Here is a 22,286-nt window from a genome sequence, read left to right as displayed (position 1 = left end):
TCTGAAATGCAGTACTTGGGGTGGAGTCTCAAAAATGACAGAATGATCTCGGTTTGTTTCTAAGGCAAACCATTCAAGATCACAGTAGTCCAAGTCTCTGTCCCATCCACTAATGATAAAGTCGAACAGTTCTATGAAGACCAACAAGACCCTATGAAACTAACACTAAAAAAAAAAAAAAAACAAGTCCTTTTCATTACAGGGGATTGGAATGCAAAAGTAGGACGTCAAGTGACACCTGGAGTAACTGGCAAGTTTAGCCTTGCAGTACAAAATGAAGCAGGGCAAAGGCTAACAGAGTTTTGCCAAGAGAACACACTGGTCATATAAAATACCCCCTTCCATCAACAAAAGGGACAACTGTATACATGGACATCACCAGATAGTCAATACTGAAATCAGATCGATTATGTTCTTTGCAGTTGAAGATGGTGATGCTCTAAACAGTCAGCAAAAACAAGACTAGGAGCTGACTGCGGCTCAGATCATGAGCTCCTTATTGCAAAATTCAGGCTTAAATTGAAGAAACTAGGGAAACCACTAGGCCATAAGGTATGACCTAAATCAAATCCCTTATGATTATACAGTGGAGGTAACAAATAGATTTAAGCGATTAGATCTGGCAGAGTGCTGAAAGAACTATGGATGGAGGTTTGTGACATTGTATAGAAGGCAGTGATCAAAACCATCTCAAAGAAAAAGTAATGCAAGAAGGCAAAGTGGTTGTCTGAGGAGGCCTTACAAATAGCTGAGGAAAGAAGAGAAGCAAAAGGCAAAGGAGAAAAGCAAAGATATACCCAACTGAATGCACAGTTCCAGAGAATAGCAAGGAGAGATACGAAAGCCTTTTATAATGAACAATTAAAGAAATAGAGGAAAACAATAGAGTGGGAAAGACTATAAATCTCTTCAAGAAAACTAGAGATATCAAGGGAATATTTCATGCAAGGATGGGCATAGTAAAGGACAGAAACAGTAAGAACCTAACAGAAGCAGAAGAGATTAAGAAGAGGTAGCAAGAATACACAGAAGAACTCTACCAGAAAGGTCTTAATGACTCAGATAACCACAATGGTGTGATCACTCACCTAGAGCTGGATATCCTACAGTGTGAAGTCAAGTGGGCCTTAGGAAGCATTACTGTGAACAAAGCTAGTAGAGGTGACAGAATTCCAGCTGAGCTATTTAAAATCCTAAGAGTTGATGCTGTGTAAATGCTGCACCCAATTATGTTAGCAAATTGGGAAAACTCAGCAGTGGTCACAGGACTGGAAAAGGTCAGTTTTCTTTCCAATCCCAAAGAAGGACAATGTCAAAGATTATTCAAACTACTATACAACTGCACTGATTCACATGCAAGCAAGGTTATACTCAAAGTCCTTCAAGCTAGGCTTCAACAGTATGTGAACCAAGAACTTCCAGATGTACAAGCTGGGTTTTGAAAAGGCAGAGGAACCAGAGATCAAATTGCCAACATTCCTTGGATCATAGGGAAAGCAACAGAATTCCAGAAAAACATCTACTTCTGCTTCGTTGACTATGCTAAAGACTTTGACTTTTGTGTTGAACACAACTAAACTGTGGAAAGTTCTTAAAGAGGTGGGAATACCAGAACACTTTACTCACCATGGACTGGTTCAAAATTGGGAGAGGAGTATGTCAACACTGTATATTGTCATTCTGCTTTTTCAATTTATATGCAGAGTACATACATCATGAGAAATGCTGGGCTGGATGAATCACAAGCTGGAATCAAGATTGCTGGGAGAAATATAAATAACCTCAGATATGCAGATGATACCACTTTAATGGCAGAAAGTGAAGAGGAACTAATGAGCCTATTGATGAGCGTGAAAGAGGATACTGAAAAAGCTGGCTTGAAACTCAACATTTAAAAAACTAAGATCATGGCATCTGGTCCCATCATTTCATAACAAATAGATGAGGAAAAAGTGGAAGCAGTGACAGATTTTATTTTCTTGGGCTCCAGAATCACTGTGGATGGTGACTGCAGCCATGAAATTCAAAGATGCTTGCTCCTTGGAAGAAAATCTATGACAAACCTAGACAGCATATTAAAAAAGCAGAGACATCACTTTGCCAACAAATGTGTGTGTAGCCAAAACTATGGTTTCTCCAGTAGTCACGTACGGATGTGAATGTTGGAACATAAAGAAGTCTGAGACCTGAAGAATTGATGCATTTGAATTGTGGTGCTGGAGAAGACTCTTGAGAGTCCCTTGGATGGCAAGGATATAAAACCAATCTTAAAGGAAACCAACCCTGAATATTGGAAGGACTGATGCTGAAACTAAAGCTCCAATAATTTGGTTTCTGATTCGAAGAGCTGACTCATTGGAAAAGACCCTGATGTTGAGAAGGATTGAAGGCAGAAAGAGAAGGGGACAGAGGATGAGATGGTTAAATAGCATCACCAATTTAATGGTCAGGAATTTGAGCAAATTCCAGGAGATAGTGGACAGTGGATCCTAGAATGCTTCAGTCCATGGGCTGGCAAAGAATTGGACATGACTTAGTGACTGAACAACGACAGCATGAGTATTCTTATCATAATGGTGTCTCTTTTAAGAGCATTTATCCCAATAAGCTTATGCACTGTTAACTATGTACTGAGCACTGTGGTTCATGAGCTATCACCTGTACCACTGATTCTGTCTTATCATTTTTATCCCTGGATTACTTCTCAGATAAATTTAGGGAGTTTAAATGGCACCCTGAGAATCTGTAGCTTGGCTGTACTGAGCCCAAGAGATCTAGTCAATTGGTTAGCATTACATTCTCTGTTGCTGGCTTGGAGCACTCTGGGTATCTGGATACCGTTTGCACCATGAGTTGGCTCAACCACAGCTGTTTGCTTCTCAACAAGAATCTGGCATTGTTGCTTGAAACTCCTGATTTAACTCTTGAAGTGCTCTGCATCTTGATAGGGTTATCCTTAGTGTTGTGTTAGTTGCTCAGTCATCTCTGACTCTTTGCGACCCCATGGACTATGGCCCACCAGGCTCCTCTGTCCATGGAATTCTCCAGGCAGGAATACTGGAGTGGGTTGCCATTCCCTTCTCCAGGGGATCTTCCTGACCTAGGGTTCGAAGCCAGGTCTTCTGCATTGCAGGCAGATTCTTTACAATCTGAGTCACCAAGGAAGCATGGCCAAAAACAAAATTACTGACAATGTAACACATGCCACCAGCTTCCTGTACCCTGGCTTGATCCAAGGAAGTCTGCACAAGAGAACCTATCTATTGGAATTTGCAGGTGGCTCAGTGGTAAAGAACCTGCCTGCCAGCGCTAGGGACCTGAGATGCAGGTTGGATCCTTGGGTTGGGAAAATCCCCTGGAGAAGGAAATGGCAACCTACTCCAGTGTTCTTGTCTGGAGAATCCCATGGACAGAGGAGCTTGGAGGGCTACAGTCCGTAGGTTTGAAAAGAGTAGGACAGGACTTAGCGACTGAGCACAGCACTGGAATTTGTATGACCTGGAAAGAGCACCCAGGATTTCTCACATCCCTGTGAGCTAAAAAAGGAAAAAGCTCTCTGATGCCCCCTGGGGGTTACCCAGGAATTGGGACACACAGGAATATTGTGTAAAAATTGCCCCGAGATATGTGGGTTTCTTTCATTCTTGAGTGGATAGCTTTTGATATAAAATAATAAACATTCCATTTCAAAAAAGGGTTACTAAAGCAGTATTGACATGAATTTACCCCCCTCTTTTCTCAATGTGTAAATGGAAATGTTTCACTAGGACCTAATATACGAGACATTCCTGTGAATAAAGAATATGTTCCTTATAATGTATGCCTGAGAATTGAAACAGCCTACCCTTGGTTTTTTTTCTTTTCTTTTTTGCTCAGAGTTGTCATGGTTACTGTTCTTTTTTTTTTTCCAAAAAAAGACAGAGTTTGCAGGAATATTAAATGGCTTTTGAGGACCAAACCTCTGAACAGCTGTGGTGCTGGTGGTGGGAGTGGGGGTGGTACCATCCAACCCCTTCCTCTTTGTTCGCCTTTTGCATCTGCTGCAGTGCAGAAAGGGTGAGCAGAGCTGTGTGTGTGTGTTCTGTGCATGTTAAATTGCTTCAGTCGTGTCTGACTCTTTGCGACCATATGGACTATAGCCCCCCAGGCTCCTCTGTCCAAGGGATTCTCCAGGCAAGAATACTGGAGTGGGTTGCCATGCCCTCCTCCAGGGGATCTTCCCGACCCAGGGATCAAACCAGCATCTCTTATGTCTCCTGCATTGGCAGGTGGGTTCTTTACCACTAGCGCAACCTGCAGCACCTCTCAAAGCTGTGTGGGTGCTCTCTGAAAGGCAGTCTGCCTGCATGTGCCTTGGGGTTGAGTGGTGATTTGGCCTGTAGAAATGAAGGATGTCACTTCCACTGATAGGATGGATGGCCAGATGCTGTGAGAGAGGACAAAATAATAGGCTGAGCTGGTTGATGAGCAGGGGTCAGCTGACTTTCAGCTGTGGAGTCCTAAGTCTTTTTCTCTTAGCATTCAGGTCTAATATTGCTGATTAGTCTTTACTGCTCAATGCTGGGAACCATTGACAGAAGTCAAGCTAGGATACAGTTGTTGTTTTTCAGTCACTAAGTCATGTCTGACTCCTTGTGACCCCATGGACTGTAGCTCGCCAGGCTCCTCTGTCCTCCACTATCTCTTGGAGTTTGTTCAGATTCATGTCCATTGAGTCAGTGATGCTATCTAACCATCTCATGCTCTGCTGCCCTCTTCTCCTTTTGCATTCAGTCTTTCCCAGCATTAGAGTCTTTTCCAATAAGTCAGCTCTTTACATCAGGTGGCCAAAGTGTTGGAGCACTTGATGCAAAGATGAAGAGAAAAGGCCAGTAAGAGATATATCTTAAATATCTCTCCTCTACGTATCAAGCACTAAGTAAATAACAGAAAGGCTACAACATACATACTTGTCAGAAAGGTCATTGTCAGTAAACCAAGCTGTGTCCTGCTCACAGGTCTGTTCATTCTTAGATCCATTCATCCATCCATCCATTCTGTAGACTTTGAATGATAGCACCTGCTGTATGAAGAATCTCCATGAAAGGATTTGAAATTTAGAGGAGAAATTAGTTAGAAAAGAAGTGTAGGAGGGAGAGGGACACATTCCAGTGTTCTACCCTAAAACTCTAAATAACATGATATTTCTCTAAAGTTTAAATCATGCATTCAGTAGCCTTGGGATAAAAATTGAGAGCTATACTTGGAAAGGGGAAAGGGGAAAGGGAAATACTAATGTTGAATGTTTTGTGCCAGAGAAGGGTCGGCTCCTTCAGAGCATGAAGCAGACATCCAGGGGATACAGGCCTGGGCTGAGCTGTCAGGAATCCATCTGTCTTAGTCCACTCAGGCTGCTATAACTGAGACTGGGCAGCTTACAAATAACAAAACTTTATTTCTCACAGTCTTGAAGGCTGAAAGTCCAAGAATGGGGCACCAGCATGGTGGCTCAGATGATAAAGAATTCACCTGCCATGCAGGAGACTCAGGTTCGATCCCCAGATTGGGAAGATCCCCTGGAGAAGGGAATGGCAGCCCACTCCAGTACTCTTGCCTGGGGAATTCCATGGACAGAAGAGTCTGGTGGGCTACAGTCCATGAGGTTGCAAAGAATCTGACACGACTGAGCCACTAACACTTTCACTGTCATGGTTACCTTCTGGTGAGGTCCCTTTATTGGTTCATAGCTGATGCCTTCTCACTATTTTCTTACCTGGCAGAAGGCGTTAGAGATCTCTCTGAAGTTTCTTTTATAAGATACTAATCCCAAAGGCCTATTTCCTAATACAGTACTATCGTCCACAAGGAGTAGGATTTCAGCATATGAATTAGGGGGCTTGTGCATTCAGACCATGACACCATCCTGACTTCAGTTATCCTGCAACAAACACTTGACCATTGTAAATAAAATGCCATTTATATCCTTAGTTATAATCTACTAGGAAGTACAGACATGGCATTAAGTATAATACAAGGTGTCCTTATCATAAGATAAGGACAGTGTACTCTGAGATCTTGAGAGAGAATGTTTAATTTTATTAAAGGACAGAGAAGGGTGGCCAGTCAGAGGACACATCTCCTGGGGGCTGCACATTGAGTGAGGTCTTAAAATCCAAATTAGATTTTTACCAATCAGAGGAGATGATAATATTCCAGATGGAGGGGAAATTTGGGTGAAAGGAAGAGAAGTAGATTCATAAATAGACTGGGCTAGATGGATGCTATGGTCTGAATGTTTGTGTTCCCTCAAATTCATATGTTGAGATCCAGACCCTTAGAGATGATGGCACTGGGAGGTGGGGCCTTTGGAAGGTGCTTAAGTCATGACGGGGGAGCACTCATGGATGAGATTAGTCCCTATAAAAGAGGCTCCAATTATACTGAATTATAATTGTCAGAAATATAAAAGGTACAAATGTATGATACAGTAATATATGTGCTTCTTTGTTAATCTTTAAATAACAATGTCTACCAGCATACCTAATAATTAAACTTAAGTAATGGTGGGTATTAAATGTCATTTTGAGATCTACAACAATAGTAATGCATCATGAAAATATCTTCAATTTCTGTAGAAACAGTCTCTGCCACTGCTGTCCACATTCATAATGGAAGAAAACATGTAAATAAAGATCTCACTTTTCTCACTAAAAAAAAAAAAAAAATGCTCCAGAGAGATCCCTAGCCCCTTCCACCATGGAGGATACAAGGAGACATCTGTGACCCAGAAGAGAACCCTCCCCTGGCCAGGCTGTAACCATGATCTTAGACAGCTAGGCTCCAGAACTGTGAGAAATAAACTTCAGTTGTTTACAAGCTGCCTAGTCTGTGGGATTTCCTAAAGCAGCCTGAACAGACTTAGTCAAGGGAGGTAAAGAAGGAGACTTGGAGCAAGGAAAGAAGTAATAGTAAAGGTACTTAATCAGTAAAAAATAATTGATCAGTAATATGATGGCTTCTGAAATATTTGTTGATGTAGGAAATTCTAGGGGAAAGAGCCTTTGATTCTAGAGTAAGCAATAATAAACTAAAAATGTAAATACTGGTACATTATGGAAAATACATCATTGGTCAATTAATGAGTGGAAGTGACAGCATCTTTCTTCAATATGTTGATGCAGGAAGAAGGGGCAAAGGGAACAGAGCTTCCAAGATACCATTTCTTCCCTTTTCTTGCATTCTCTGTCCCCGACCAACAGTATGAGTGGGTAGAGAAGGATGGTCAGGGCGAGGGGGTCAGAAACAGTGACACAGGTAAGCCTATTCAACTTTACTTTGGTAGGTGTAAATTAACAGGTGTTGTTTCCTATGGTAAAAAGAGTTTTGCTTAGTATATATGCTTCATTTGTACTTTTTGAATGAGTGAGTTAATTTTAAACCTTGTCAACTTTGTTTTATTATTTTTTTAATATTTATTTATTCATTTATTTGACTGTGCCAGGACTTGGTTGCAGCACAAGGGATCTAGTTCCCTGACAGAGTCTTAGCCATTGGACCACCAGGAAGTCCCCATCAGATTTGTTGTAAAGACACTACCCTCTCTGCCCCATTGCCAGAGGATACATTGATGGACTGATTTCTGTTCTTTCCAGAACTGTAGATTTGAGAAGTGGGCTAAGTGCCTCTCAAAATAAATTGCCTTATTTTGTCTTTAAGCACCTACATGAAACAAGCATCATTGTCCCTGTTTTTAAATGAGGGACCCAAAAAGCCCAGGACCAGATGGCTTCACAGCAGAATTCTACCAAAAATTTAGAGAAGAGCTAACACCTATCCTACTCAAACTCTTCCATAAAATTGCAGAGGAAGGTAAACTTCCAAACTCACTCTATGAGACCACCATCACCGTAATACCAAAACCAGACAAAGATGCCACAAAAAAGAAAACTACAGGCCAATATCACTGATGAACAAGATGCAAAAATCCTTAACAAAATCCTAGCAAACAGAATCCAACAACCTATTAAAAAGATCATACATCATGACCAAGTGGGCTTTATCCCAGGGATGCAAGGATTCTTCAATATTCACAAATCAATCAATGTGACACACCATATTAACAAATTGAAAGATTAAAAACCATATGATTATCTCAATAGATGCAGAGAAAGCCTTTGACAAAAGTGAACATCCATTTATGATAAAAACCCTCCAGAAAGTAGGCATAGAAAGAACATACCTCAACATAATAAAAGCCATATATGATAAACCCACAGCAAACATTATCCTCAAGGGTGAAAAATTGAAAGCATTTCTCCTAAAGTCAGGAAGAAGGCAAGGATGCCCACTCTCACCACTACTATTCAACATAGTTTTGGAAGTTTTAGCCACAGCAGTCAGAAAAGAAAAAGAAATAAAAGCAATCCAGATTGGAAAAGAAGAAGTAAAACTCTCACTGTTTGCAGATGACATGATCCTCTACATAGAAAACCCTAAAGATTCCACCAGAAAATTACTAGAGCTAATCAGTGAATATAGTAAAGTTGCAGGATATAAAATTAACACACAGAAATCCCTTGCATTCCTATACACTTAACAATGAGCGAAGAGAAAGAGAAATTAAGGAAACAATTCCATTCACCATTGCAATGAAAAGAATAAAATACTTAGGAATAAATCTACCTAAAGAAAAAAAAGATCTATATATGGAATATAAAACACTGATGAAAGAAATCAAAGAGGACACAAATAGATGGAGAAATATACCATGTTCATGGATCAGAAGAATCAATGTAGTGAAAATGAGTATACTACCCAAAGCAATCTGTAGCTTCAGTGCAATCCCTATCAAGCTACCAACGGTATTTTTCATAGAACTAGAATAAATAATTTCACAATTTGTATGGAAATACAAAAAAAAAAAAAAAAAACAAATAGCCAAAGCAATCTTGAGAAAGAAGAATGGAACTAGAGGAATCAACCTGCCTGACTTCAGGCTCTACTACAAAGCAACAGTCATCAAGACAGTGTGGTGCTGGCACAAAGACAGAAACATAGGTCAGTGGAACAAAATAGAAAGCCCAGAGATAAATCCACGCACCTATGGACACCTTATCTTTGACAAAGGAGGCAAGAATATACAATGGAGAAAAGACAATCTCTTTAACAAGTGGTGCTTGGAAAACTGGTCAATCACTTGAAAAAGAATGAAACTAGAACACTTTCTAACACTGTACACAAAAATAAACTCAAAATGGATTAAAGATCTAAATGTAAGACCAGAAACTGTAAAACTCCTAGAGGAAAACATAGGCAAAACACTCTCTGATGTAAATCATAGCAGGATCCTCTATGACCCACCTCCCAGAGTAATAGAAATAAAAGCAAAAATAAACAAATGGGACCTAATTAAACTTAAAAGCTTTTGCACAATAAAGGAAACTATAAGCAAGGTGAAAAGACAGCCTTCCGAATGGGAGAAAATAATAGCAAACAAAGCAACTGACAAAGAATTAATCTCAAAAATATACAAGCAACTCCTGCAGCTTAATTTCAGAAAAATAAGCGACCTAAACAAAAATGGCCCAAAGAACTAAACAGACATTTCTTCAAAGACAACATACAGATGGCTAACAAATACATGAAAAGATGCTCAACATCACTCATGATCAGAGAAATGCAAATCAAAACCACAATGAGGTACCATCTCAGGCCAGTCAAAATGGCTGCTATCAAAAAGTCTATAAACAATAAATGTTGGAGAAGGTGCAGAGAAAAAGGAACCCTCTTACACTGTTGGTGGGAATGCAAACTAGTACAGCCACTATGGAGAACAGTGTGGAGATTCCTTTAAAAACTGGAAATAGAACTGCCAGCAATCCCACCGCTGGGCATACACACCAAGGAAACCAGAATTGAAAGAGGCACATGTACCCCAGTGTTCATCGTAGCACTGTTTACAATACCCAGGACATGGAAGCAACCTAGATGTCCATTGGCAGACGAATGGATAAGAAAGCCGTGGTACATATACACAATGGAATATTACTCAGCTATTAAAAAGAATGTATTTGAATCAGTTCTAATGAGGTGGATGAAACTGGAGCCTATTATATAGAGCGAAGTAAGTCAGAAAGAAAAATACCAATACAGTATATTAATGCATATATATGGAATTTAGAAAGATGGTAATGATAACCCTATATGCGAGACAGCAAAAGAGACACAGATGTAAAGAACAGACTTTTGGACTTTGTGGGAGAAGGCGAGGGTGGTATGATTTGAGAGAATAGCATTGAAACATGTATATTATCATATGTGAAATAGATCAGCACTCCAGGTTTGATGCATGAGACAGGGTGCTCAGGGCTGGTGCACTGGGATGACCCTGAGTGATGGGATGGGGAGGGAGGTGGGGGGAGGTTCAGGATGGGGAACACATGTACACCCATGTCTGATTCATGTGAATGTATGGCAAAAACCACCACAATATTGTAAAGTAATTAGCCTCCAATTAAAATGAAAAAAAAAATAATTGAGGTACCCAGGATGCATAGAAATTGTGACTTTCAGAATCATAGAGTTTATATACCACATCCTGACAGGGGATTGGGTTATTTTACATAGTCATAAGTCAAATGGCCATAGTCATGTGTTGAGAAAAATTCATTCCTGTATGCTTTCTCACTGATCACAGCACCCAGCCCATCCCCAGCATCTCTGGAATGAGTGAGACTGGAGCAGCACATAGATAATACTAGCTAACCTGTGTTGATCACTTCCTGTGTGTGAAGTAGGGTTCTAAGTATCAATATGTACAATATCATCTCATTTAATGCTCATGGCAACCCTCTGAAGAAAGCATGATCATCACCACAATTTATAGCTAAGGAAATAAAGGCACAGAGTAACAAAGGAACTTACCCAGTGTCTCATAATACACTGAGAATACTTGTCATTTGTTGTGACCTAAAACAGTAAGTACTTCCTGGTTGGTGATAATGAAAGTACTGGCTCATATGGGACTAGAGTCATGAACTCCTGCTATTTAGATGGGCACAGAGTGCAGTTTTGTCTTTCCCAGGTACATTGTAAATCCATTTTATCTCCCAATATTCTCCATCAGTTCAGTTCATTTCAGTCACTCAGTCATGTCCAACTCTTTGCAACCCCATGAACCACAGCACGCCAGGCCTCCCTGTCCATCACCAACTCCTGGAGTCTACCTAAATTCATGTCCATTGAGTCAGTGATGCATCCAACCATCTCATCCTCTGTTGTCCCCTTCTCCTCCTGCCTTCAATCTTTCCCAACATCAGGGTCTTTTCAAAAGAGTCAGCTCTTTGCATCAGGTGGCCAAAATATTGGAGTTTCAGCTTCAACATCAGTCCTTCCAATGAACACCCAGGACTGATTTCTCTATCATATGCTTTCTATTCCGTAATTTTGAACTGCTTGCAATTAAAAGCTGTTTCATACTTCCCAGTCTTTGTTCCAGCTATTTCCTCTGCCTAGAATACCTTTTCTCTCCTATTCTTTACCTGGTTAAAGCCTGCTTATCCTTCAAGTTTTAGTTCAGGGCCTGTTTTTTCTTTGTTTGTCTTTAGGATGCCTACCCTAATTCTCCAATCTCGAAGTATATACCTAGATTCTAGGCAGTTCAAGGGCAGAGAAACCTCTTGTTCATCTTTTTATAGTCTCTAGAACTTAGCATAATCAGAGTACACAGTTAGTGCTCAGTAGATGTTCATCAACTAAGCTAAACTTGTTGAAAAGTGTTGACATTGTATTTGTATTCCCCTGGCCTCTGCTTCAGTATTCACTGAGTAATAAAAGAATTCTGAGGAGGGTATAGGCAAAAGAGTCGGACACAACTTAGCAACTAAACAATAACAAGACACTTTTTAGACACTTAACGTATTTTATTTCAGCTCTTCTTCAGTTCCTTTTCCTAACTTATGAGATAGATATTATAGTACATTCATTATATGAGTGAGGAGACCAAGACTCAAAGAACTCCATGAAAGCTATATAGGTATAAAGTGGCAGAGCCAAGGTAATGCCAAGAGTCAAGGTTCTTAGGGAAATGAAAGGACTATTCAGAAGGAGAGGTTACATTAGTGAAATGTGTGCAGTTTGGTTTTATGCAGAGAATTAAATGTCAAATGCTACAGGAAAGCCATGGAGGTAGTGGATATCTGTGGTTTTAAGGTCTAGAGGAGGTCTCCACTGCCCTCCCCTGTTTACACATTCTCTAATAATGTTGTCTTTAACATGAAAATGCCAGCTAGACCAGCTGCAATGTTTGCTTAATTATAGTCTGAAGCTAGCTTTTCCAGGCAGTCTGAATCCAACCACAGTGAGTCAGCCTGTTGAGGCCCCACCCATCCTGGCAGATTTTTCCATTTGGGTCTTGAAGTCTGGTGTGAAGGTGGGGATGAGTCCTAAAAGGAACTTTTCTACCTTCATGGAGATCTGAGTTACCACATCCTGGGTTTCGTGTTCTAGTTTAAGTGAATCTGGGTCATGTCACTTCTGCCTTTAGGTCAAGCCATTTCAAGTGCTTCTTGAGTTTCTCTGTAATTATACCCTTGGAAAATGAATGCTACTGGTTAAGTGCATTTTCTTTTTTTCTTGTTTAAATTTTTAAATGGCATTTATCTTCCTCAAACTACAGTGCCCCAGGCATACTGGTATTCATTTGACTACTGTCTTGAGACTTTCACAAAGTTATTAGATGAGAAGGGAAGGAGAGTAAATCCTAACGTTTTGGCAGTCATAAGCACAGAATATTTTTCTTCTTGTTAAACATGACTTTTCAGAGGGATTCCACACAGTCATCCCACAAAACTTGGGCAACTTTCATTCCTAAGCAACATTGCCAAAAATAGGCATCAAATGAATCATTTTTTTCTTAGGAACTATAAATAAAAAGAGTGACTCTTAGTGCTGTAGATGATGCAGACATGTATATGAGTTACCATTCTCAGAGAGTATACACTCTAATTAGGGACATAAGAAATTTAAATTACACGAAATTTAACTTAAATAACATCTAAGGGAACAGAATTTCCTGGTGGCTCAGATGGTAAAGAATCTGCCTACACTGCAGGAAACCTGGGTTCAATCCCTGAGTTGGGAAGATCCCTTGGAGAAGGGAATGAGAACCCACTTCAGTATTCTTGCCTGGAGAATTCCATGGACAGAGGAGCCTGGTGGGGTCCATAGTCTGTGGGGTCACAAAGAGTCAGACACAACTAAGCGACTAATGCTAACACACACATACGCATGTAACAGAGCATCATAGAGCAATATACTGGCTTGGAAGGATGTCTGTAATAACAATTACAAATTTAAGAATAAACAACAACAACAATTTGAGTATTACATAAAATAAGATCTCATTTAAATTTTTTTCATTTTTATACAATTTTTAAATTTCCATTATTCCCATTATTAAAAATATTGGCTATTTTCTCTATTTTGTACAATACATCCTTGAGCCTATCTTACACCCAACAGTTTGTATCTCTCACTCCCTCACCCCCATATTGTCCTTCTCTCCCCACTGATAACTACTAGTTTGTTCTCTATATCTGTGAGTCTCCTTGTGTTGTTTTATATTTACTAGTTTGTTGTATTTTTTAGATTCCACATAGAAGTGATATCATAGTATTTATAAGATCTCATTTTTGAGGGAGAAAAAAATAGAAATGTCCGAAAGGACATATACCAAAATATTTAAAGTGATTAGGTCTGAGTGAGAGGATTAGCCATGCTTTTTGTCTTCTTTAGTACTTTTTGTATTATCTAAATTTTGTGTGTTCACTTTATTTGTCTAATTATTCAACAAATATTTCTAAAATGCTTACTATATACAGCATAGTGTCTTAAGCACTGCAGATACAGTAATGGATATGCTGACATGGTTCCTGCTCTTACAGAGCTTACAGATTAGTCAATTACAACAAAATTTAATCATCACAATGCTGTGGAAACACTCAGGAGGGGCCGTTACCCAGACTTTAGGATCAGATAGGCTTTCTTTGGGTTTCCCTGGTGGCTCGATGGTAAAGAATCCACCCTCAAAGCAGGAGATGCAGTTTTAATCCCTGGGTCAGTAAGATCCCCTGGAGGAAGGCATGGCAACTCACTCCAGTATTCTTGCCTGGAGAATCCCCATGGACAAAGGAGCCTGGAGGGCTACAGTCTATAGGGTGGCAAAGAGTCGGGCATGACTAAAGTGATTGAACATGCATGCATGCAGGCTTCCTTTAGTAGTGCTTTCCAGGTGGCACCAGTGGTAAAGAACCCACCTGCCAATGCAGGAGACGTAAGAGACGCAGGTTCAAACCCTGGGTCGGGAAGATCTCCTGGAGGAGAGCATGGCAACCCACTCCAGTATCCTTGCCTGGAGAATTCCATGGACAGGGGCCTGGCGGGCCATAGTCCATGGGGTCGCACAGAGTCAGACATGACTGAATCAACTTAGCATCACGCAGGCTTCCTTTAGTAGGTAATATCTAAATCAAGTCCTTAGGGGCTAGTTGGAGATAGTGAAGTCAAAGCTGAGTGGAAATTGAAGAGGAATGACTTTGCAGGCTTACATTGCTACCCATGAAAAGTTCTGGAGGCAGCAGAGAGCAAGTTCAGAAACAGAAGGCTTTTTGTTGTAGCGGAAGCACTAGAGTGTTGACTGGAGTTCAAGTTGGTTTTATCTCCCCCTCTTTACTCTGAACTTACGGTCAAAGCCTTATTGTTACAGCCATGGTTGTTCATGGTATCACTTTGAACTCAATTCTTATGCCTAGAGAAAGTCTTAACTGTGTGTTTAAAATCACCTTCTTTGCTAGGGAAGAATGGAGAAAGAATTAATGAAAATTTAGAAAAGTAAATGGGGCTATAAATTTACACATTCCCCCTGACCTGAATAAGAAAAGCTCAGCAAACAATCTTTCTGAGTCCAACCAGTTGTAAACAAGCAAAAGTAATTCCTGCTGGTGTTGGTCAGGCCAAACTGCAGGAGAATCTAGTTTGGAGTCTAGTTCTTGGAGCTCCCAGCATCAGTGCAGCACAACTGTTGTTTTGGCATGGAGCTCATTTAACTGTCTCTGACAGCACTATTTCTGGCTGGGCCATTTATTTTTGGTGACCAGGGAAGTTGTTATTTGTTTTGTTTTGTTTTTATATAGTTGGTAGTGCTGTAATGTGATGATGACGACACTGTGTTATTCCAGGATTGGAGGTGATATGGGTATGTATCCATGGTGGGGGAAAACAGCAGAGACTTCACTGGAACCCCTGTCCTAACTACACAATGACATTGCCTAAGACAGGGTTTATTTATCGACCTGATGTAACAGCTCTGTTGTTAGCTGTCCTGCCATCAGGCCAGTTATTTCAAGAAAAGGTTGTGTAGAGGATGGGTATTTGTATGCTTCTGGGTTTAAGGGGGAAAAAAATACAATGATATTGTTAATATTTTGGCATTTAAAAAACTCTGAACTTCAGGAATTACGTTGAAATATCAGAAACAGAGTTTCAAAAGAATGATTTATTTTGCAACCCAAAATAAAAAAAGCCACATGTTTGTAGAGTTCTCAGTCTGCTTTCTGAGGTAGGCATCAACAGCTGACTTCTGGAACACTGGACAGAAACCTTGTGTGGAGGTGAAAGACCAAGTTAATCAACTTTGATTGACATTTTCCTTATTAGAATGTTCTGCAGAAGTTATGCATATTCTTCAGAGCAGCCTAATGAGTATGTTTCTCCTGTGTCAAAATATAAAGTGGACTGTGTGCTCTTTCTCTTTTAATGTAAGGATATAACAAAACTTTAATTTTTGATTGTTGACGTTGTTCAGTCACTGAGTCATGTCCAAGTCTTGGCGACCCCATGGACTGCAGCACACCAATCTTCCCTGTCCTTCACCGTCTCCAGAAGCCTGCTCAAACTCAAGTCCATTGAGTTGGTGATGCATCCAACCATCCCATCCTCTGTTGTCCCCTTCTCCTCTTGCCTTCAATATTTCCAGGCCTCGGGGTTTTTACTAATGAGTCAGCTCTTCGCATCAGGTGGCCAAAGTGTTGGAGCTTCAGCTTCAGCATCAGTCCTTCCAATGAATATTCAGGAGTGATTTCCTTTAGGATGGACTGGTTGGGTCTCCTTGCAGTCCAAGGGACTCTCAAGAGTCTTCTCTAACACCACAGTTCAAAAGCATCAATTCTTTGGTGCTCAGCCTTCTTTTGGTCCCACTCTCACATCTATACATGACCACTGGAAAAACATAGCCTTGACTATATGGACCTTTGTTGGCAAGGTAATGTCTCTGCTTTTTAATATGCTGTCTAGCTTTTCTTCCAAGGAGCAGATATCTTTTAATTTCATGGCTGCAGTCACCATCGGCAGTGATTTTGGAGCCCAAGAAAATACACTGCTTTTGAATACCCTATCTAGGTGTATTGTAGCTTTTCTTCCAAGGAGCAAGTGTCTTTTAATTTCATGGCTGCAGTCACTGTCCACAGTGACTTTTGGAGGCCAAGTCTGTCACTGTTTCCATTGTTTCCTCATCTATTTGCCATGAAGTGATGAGACCGGATGCCATGATCTTAGTTTTTTGAATTTTGAGTTTTAAGGCAGCTTTTTCACTCTCCTCTTTCACTTTCATCAAGAGGCTCTTTAGTTCCTCTTAGTCTTCTGCCATAAGGGTGGTGTCATCTGCATATCTGAGATTATTGGTATTTCTCCTGGAAGTCTTGACTCCTGTTTGTGCTTCATCCAGCCCGGCATTTCACATAATGTATTCTGCATATAAGTTAAATAAGCAGAATGACAATATACAGCCTTGACATACTTCTTTCCTGATATGCAACCAGTCTATTGGTCCATGTCCAGTTCTAACTGTTGCTTCTTGACCTGCATACAGATTTCTCAGGAGGCAGGTAAGGTGGTCTGATATTCCCATCTCTTTCAGAATTTTCCACAGTTTATTGTGATCCACACAAAGGCTTTGGCATGCATAGTCAATGAAGCAGAAGTAGATGTTTTTCTGGAATTCTCTTGCCTTTTCTATGATCCAGTCAATGTTGACAATTTAATCTCTGGTTCCTCTGGATTTTCTAAATCCAGCTTGAACATCTGGAAGTTCTCAGTTCACATACTCTCGAAGCCTTGCTTGGAGAATTTGAGCATAACCTTGCTAGTGTGTGAAATGAGTGCAATTCTAACTTTTGATAGAACATAGTAACCCATGAGTATTTAATAGTGAGGGCCACTTAGAGTATACTTTATTTAGTCTTTATGTTAGGACCCCATAATCTAAGTAGGATTGATATACATTTAGAAATGGTCAGTTCTAAATCATTTGCTTTGAACTGAATTGAACTTGAATTGGATCTTTATCATAAAAGAATACTTTGTAAAGGTAAAGGACTGTACATGTTATTTCTCCCAGCTTTGGTTTTTTCTCTTCTTTTTTAAAATAACAGCTTTATTGATATATAATTTACATACCATAGGATTCACCCTTTTAAAGTGTACAGTTCCATGTCTTTTGTGTATTCAGTGAGCTGTGCAACAGTTCCCTCTATCTAGTTTCAGGATGTTTTCATCACTCCCCCTAAACCATCATACCCATTACTAGTCATTCCCTGTTCCCTATTTCCCCAGGCCCTGGAAACCACTCATCTAATTTCTCTATGTATTTGTCTAGTCTGAAAATTTTGTATAAATAGAATCATACAATATATGACTCTGTGCCTGGCTCATTTCACATTAGAATAATGTTTTCAAGGTTCATTCATGTTGTAGTCTCATGTCAGTAGTGTTCTATTATATGAATATACTAAACTGTGTATATTCAGTCTTTTTGTATATTTGGGATGTTTCTGCTTTTTTTCACTATTGTGAATGATGCTTCTATGAACATTCATATACAAGATTTTACGTGGACATATGTGTCACTTCTCTTGGGTGTATACCTAGAAGTGGAATTTCTCGGTCACGTAGTTGCTGCTGCTGCTAAGTCGCTTCAGTTGTGTCTGACTCTGTGCGACCCCATAGATGGCAGCCCACCAGGATCCCCTGTCCCTGGGATTCTCCAGGCAAGAACACTGGAGCGGGTTGCCATTTCCTTCTCCAATGCATGAAAGTGAAAAGAGAAAGTGAAGTCGCTTAGTTGTGTCCGACTCTTAGTGACCCCATGGACTGCAGCCTACCAGGCTCCTCCTTCCATGGGATTTTCCAGGCAATAGTACTGGAGTGGGGTGCCATTGCCTTCTCTGGGTCATGTAGTTACCCCATATTTAATCCTTTGAGGACTAGCTTTGGTTTATTCATCTTGAAAAATGGAGAAAACTATGTTTCATAGAGGGTCAGGTAGTCAGATCCTCTGGGGTCACAGGAATATTCTTTATAATGAAGGATACATTTTGAAAAGATGAAGGGACCTGGTGTAGAAGTAGACAGACCTTATTAGTCACATGGGGAGTCCTAGAGTCACAGGGGTCTCTAGTGTCATGATGAAGACCCTGAGTATGAAATACGGGTCAGCCTATTGGAAGTTGCAGTCTGTGCTCTTCCACTTTCTAGATAAGCTTACTTTCCTAGAGTGCAAAATGGATATAATAGATAACCCACTTACTTCACAGTGTTGTGGTGAAGGTAAATGAAATAATACATGTAATGGAAGTGTTTTGTATATTGTCAAATCCCATACAAGTGATTGTTGTGAAGATAGTATAATTATATCGACTTAATTTTGGAATACAAGTCAAAGTCATTCAGAACAGCCCGAAATTAAACTTTTGTATTTCTTCAACTTAGATTTTATCCAAAAAGCATAGGGACTCACAGACACACAGATGTATTATAAATAAAATATTTATATGTGATACAAACCATCCTCCTTCTCCCTGCCACATCCCTGCTATCCCTACCCTCCAGTTCAAAACAAGTAGGGTTCTATTACTCTCCAGCCATTGGTGTGCCTTTCCCATAGGGCTGTTTTGAAAATATGATAGTTAGCAAAGTCTACTGAGGGTCATCCTTAGGTCCTAGTCATCGTTGCTGATTTTATCTTGGAAGTATGTCTTTTATGCTCACTAATCTCCTCTTTCTCTTCCTGCACACAAGGCAACCAGAGCATTTAATGTGAACACTTAGACTCCTGCTGCCTTTTAGGGCTCTGCCATGAGAGAGCTGGTGGGATGCTCTGAGATTCTTCAAAAAGTGACAGCTCTCTCATTGGTGCTGCCTTTGATAATATTGTTTCTATGAGAAAATAGGTTTCAGACTAGACCCTCAGGATAGCTAAGGACCTTAAAAGCTTTCCAGAACTAACTCCTAGCTAATGTGTGAAGATGATGGACAGGGAGGCCTGGAGTGCTGCAGTCCATGGGGTCGCAAAGAGTCGGACACAACTGAGCGACTGAACTGAATTGAACTGAATGTGTGAAGATTTTAACAATATCCCCAACAAGTGGTTCTTAAGTTTCAGTTGACTCCTTTTTGTGGCAGGAAATTTACTATCTCTCATAATGTTATACTAAGTAAATATTTGATGTATGAATGTATGGATGGAGGGTGGCAATAAGTTCATTACATCCAACTCCACTAGAGAATTTATCCTTATATCTAATTGAAAGCTGCCTTCAATTCCTAGTTTCTTTCCATCTAAAATAGTTTTTTTAAAAATAATGACTTTTCACAAAGAACAATAAAACATTTGAACATACAATAGAACAATAAAACAATAAAACAATAGAACATGCAAAAAACAAGAAAACATTTGCCCATGTATCCAATATCTAAATTTTAACATATATTATTTTTGCTAATATGGTACAGATATAATTGCAACGCTCTTAATAACCTATATGGATCCCATCTCCTGAATTTTTCCTACAGTTAATTACTGTTAAGTATTTTTCTTGAAGTCACACAAGTAGAAAATTGCAGAACTGAGATGTGAACCCAGATGTCCTTGGTTCGAAAGGCATTGCTTTTTCCACAATTCTGTGTTACCCCACTTAGATAAATATATATAATAGTGATAACATTTATCGCCAGTTTGTAAGTGGACAGCATTGATAAAATATCAAGGGTTACTTAAAAATGATTCTCCTGTTCCTCTGCTTACCATATTAACTTATTTAAGAATTTTTTTGTTTTCATGAAATGTAAAGATATGAATTATCACAGGTATCAAATTAGGGGAGTTTAAGTTGCAGAAGTTTTATTATATTTGAAAAGAATGTGCCAATTAAGATGATTAATCATTTTTAGTGAAGTGGAACTATATTTTTAGGAGAGGGATTGCTAAGACATTAATATGTCTTCAAGCATTTCCATTATAAGAACTGTCTGGGGGGTCTGAATATGATTAAGCAAATGTGAGGCTGAGTTTTTTTTTTAAAGGCTGACTTGACAGTTGGTTATGTTAATGGGGCATGACATACAACAGCTGGGTTGTAATCTCCTACTATTGTTGGCATTGACCGAGTTCTTAGTAAAGTCTTATTTCCAGTCTGGTCTAATACATTAAGAAGCAGTGGGAAGGAGAAATTAAGAAAAGAGTAGGGGAGAGCCATTAATGTTTGGAAAACATATTTTGAGAGAAGAGTAAAGATTTTTGATGTACTATGTACAAAAGGAAGAACAAAGACAGAGGCATTGCCCCGTGTTCAAGAACCTGCATGTGCTTGTTTCCTTAGCAGTGCAAAGCTTATCCAAAGGTCTGAGAGACCTGAGTGAGAAAGTCTAGTGTGCAGCCCAGGTGTGTTTTTTGTTTGTTAAAGCCACAAAACACAAACAAGTAAAATAAAATATAAACAGTAAGCAAATAAACAGTCTTCCTAGTAAGAGGTTCCTGGCCCTCTGGCAACTGCCTCCCTCCTCACCCTTTGTTCAAACTGTTGCTGCTAAGTCGCTTCAGTTTTGCCCGACTCTGTGTGACCCCATAGATGGCAGCCTACCAGGCTCCCCCGTCCCTGGGATTCTCCAGGCAAGAACACTGGAGTGGGTTGCCATTTCCTTCTCCAATGCATGAAAGTGAAAAGTGAAGGTGAAGTCGCTCAGTCGTATCTGACTCTTAGCAACCCCACGGACTGTAGCCTACCATGCTCCTCCGTCCATGGGATTTTCCAGGCAAGAGTACTGGAGTGGGGTGCCATTGCCTACTCCGAACTGAGAGCCAGGATCTGCCTAAAGGAACAAAGTTGGACTCCTCATCCTGACTTTCGATATCTTTCTGAAATGGTTCTTTACTTCCTATCTTCTCTGTCCCCCACACAGGATGGCCTGTGCCCTTTGTTTCAGTCCAGTTGGTCATCTGCACCACTGCTTATGTTCTACCCACCTAGCTTGCCTTGTATTCTCCCTCTAGTCTATACAAACTTGATTCATCCTTTAAGGTGAGCTAAAATGTCATTCCTCTCTGGAACCTTCTCCGGTAGCCTCTTTTTCCTAATTTCTGTAGTTTTTGCTATTTGTATAGTTTATACTATCCTTTGCGGAGAAGGCAATGGCACCCAACTCCAGTACTCTCCTTTGATTGTTATTTGTCATATGTAATATTATTCCCCATTTCTTCAGAACACTTGTTCACACTTCAGATTCTGTCTTGTGTATTAAAATTAGCCTGTTAGAATAATTTATTTTACTTATAAAATTACCTTTAGCTATGTTCTTCATCCTACAAGAACTGTGGAATCTTGTATACATGTTACGTTCTGTTAAGATTAAATCCAGTGAGGTCAAAGTCAGCATTAGTTATTCATCCATTCTTTTATTCAACAAGTATTTTTGAGCACCTACTATGTGCCAGGCACTATTCTGGATACAGACAACATAGAAGTGAACAAAATAGGCCCAAATCCTGGCTTTCTCATGGAGTTTGCATGCTAGTGGGAGAGACAGACAAGAAAGAAAATAAGTAAATACAGTATGTTAGAAGATGATAATGCTATGGGATTAAAGAAACAGTGAAGGAAATAATGGAGGGCTGGGGTGAGGCATAGGGTGAGCTACAATTTTAAATAGGGTGGTCACCTCATTGAGGAAGTGACATTTGATCCAAGACTTGAAGAGAGTGAGGAAGAGAATCATGCAGATAACTAAAGAAACCATGCCATTCAGAAGGATCAATTAGCTGAAAGGCCCTGAGAGGGAGGGGGTATTTTGGTATTTTTGAGAAACAGCAGATAAACCATGTGGCTGGAGGAGGGTATGTAGGGGGAGAGTAGCAGGGAAAAAAAGTAAAAGAGAGGGCAGGAGAGGGGCTCCATAGTACTCAGGGCCTTGAGCCTTAT

At 40.0% G+C, this 22,286-nt stretch overlaps 1 protein-coding gene across 13 annotated transcripts in view; it reads left to right on the top strand.

Annotated features, from left to right (window-relative positions):
- Window positions 1-22,286, top strand: part of PDE4DIP (phosphodiesterase 4D interacting protein) — a 238,169-nt gene that overhangs the window by 62,613 nt on the left and 153,270 nt on the right. The gene's annotated exons all lie outside the window — the stretch shown is intronic.

The sequence above is a fragment of the Bos javanicus genome, chromosome 3 (genome assembly GCF_032452875.1).
Source record: "Bos javanicus breed banteng chromosome 3, ARS-OSU_banteng_1.0, whole genome shotgun sequence".
NCBI classification, from domain to species: domain Eukaryota; kingdom Metazoa; phylum Chordata; class Mammalia; order Artiodactyla; family Bovidae; genus Bos; species Bos javanicus.
The sequence above is the reverse complement of the archived record's forward strand: the minus strand, read 5'-3'. Positions and strand labels throughout refer to the sequence as shown.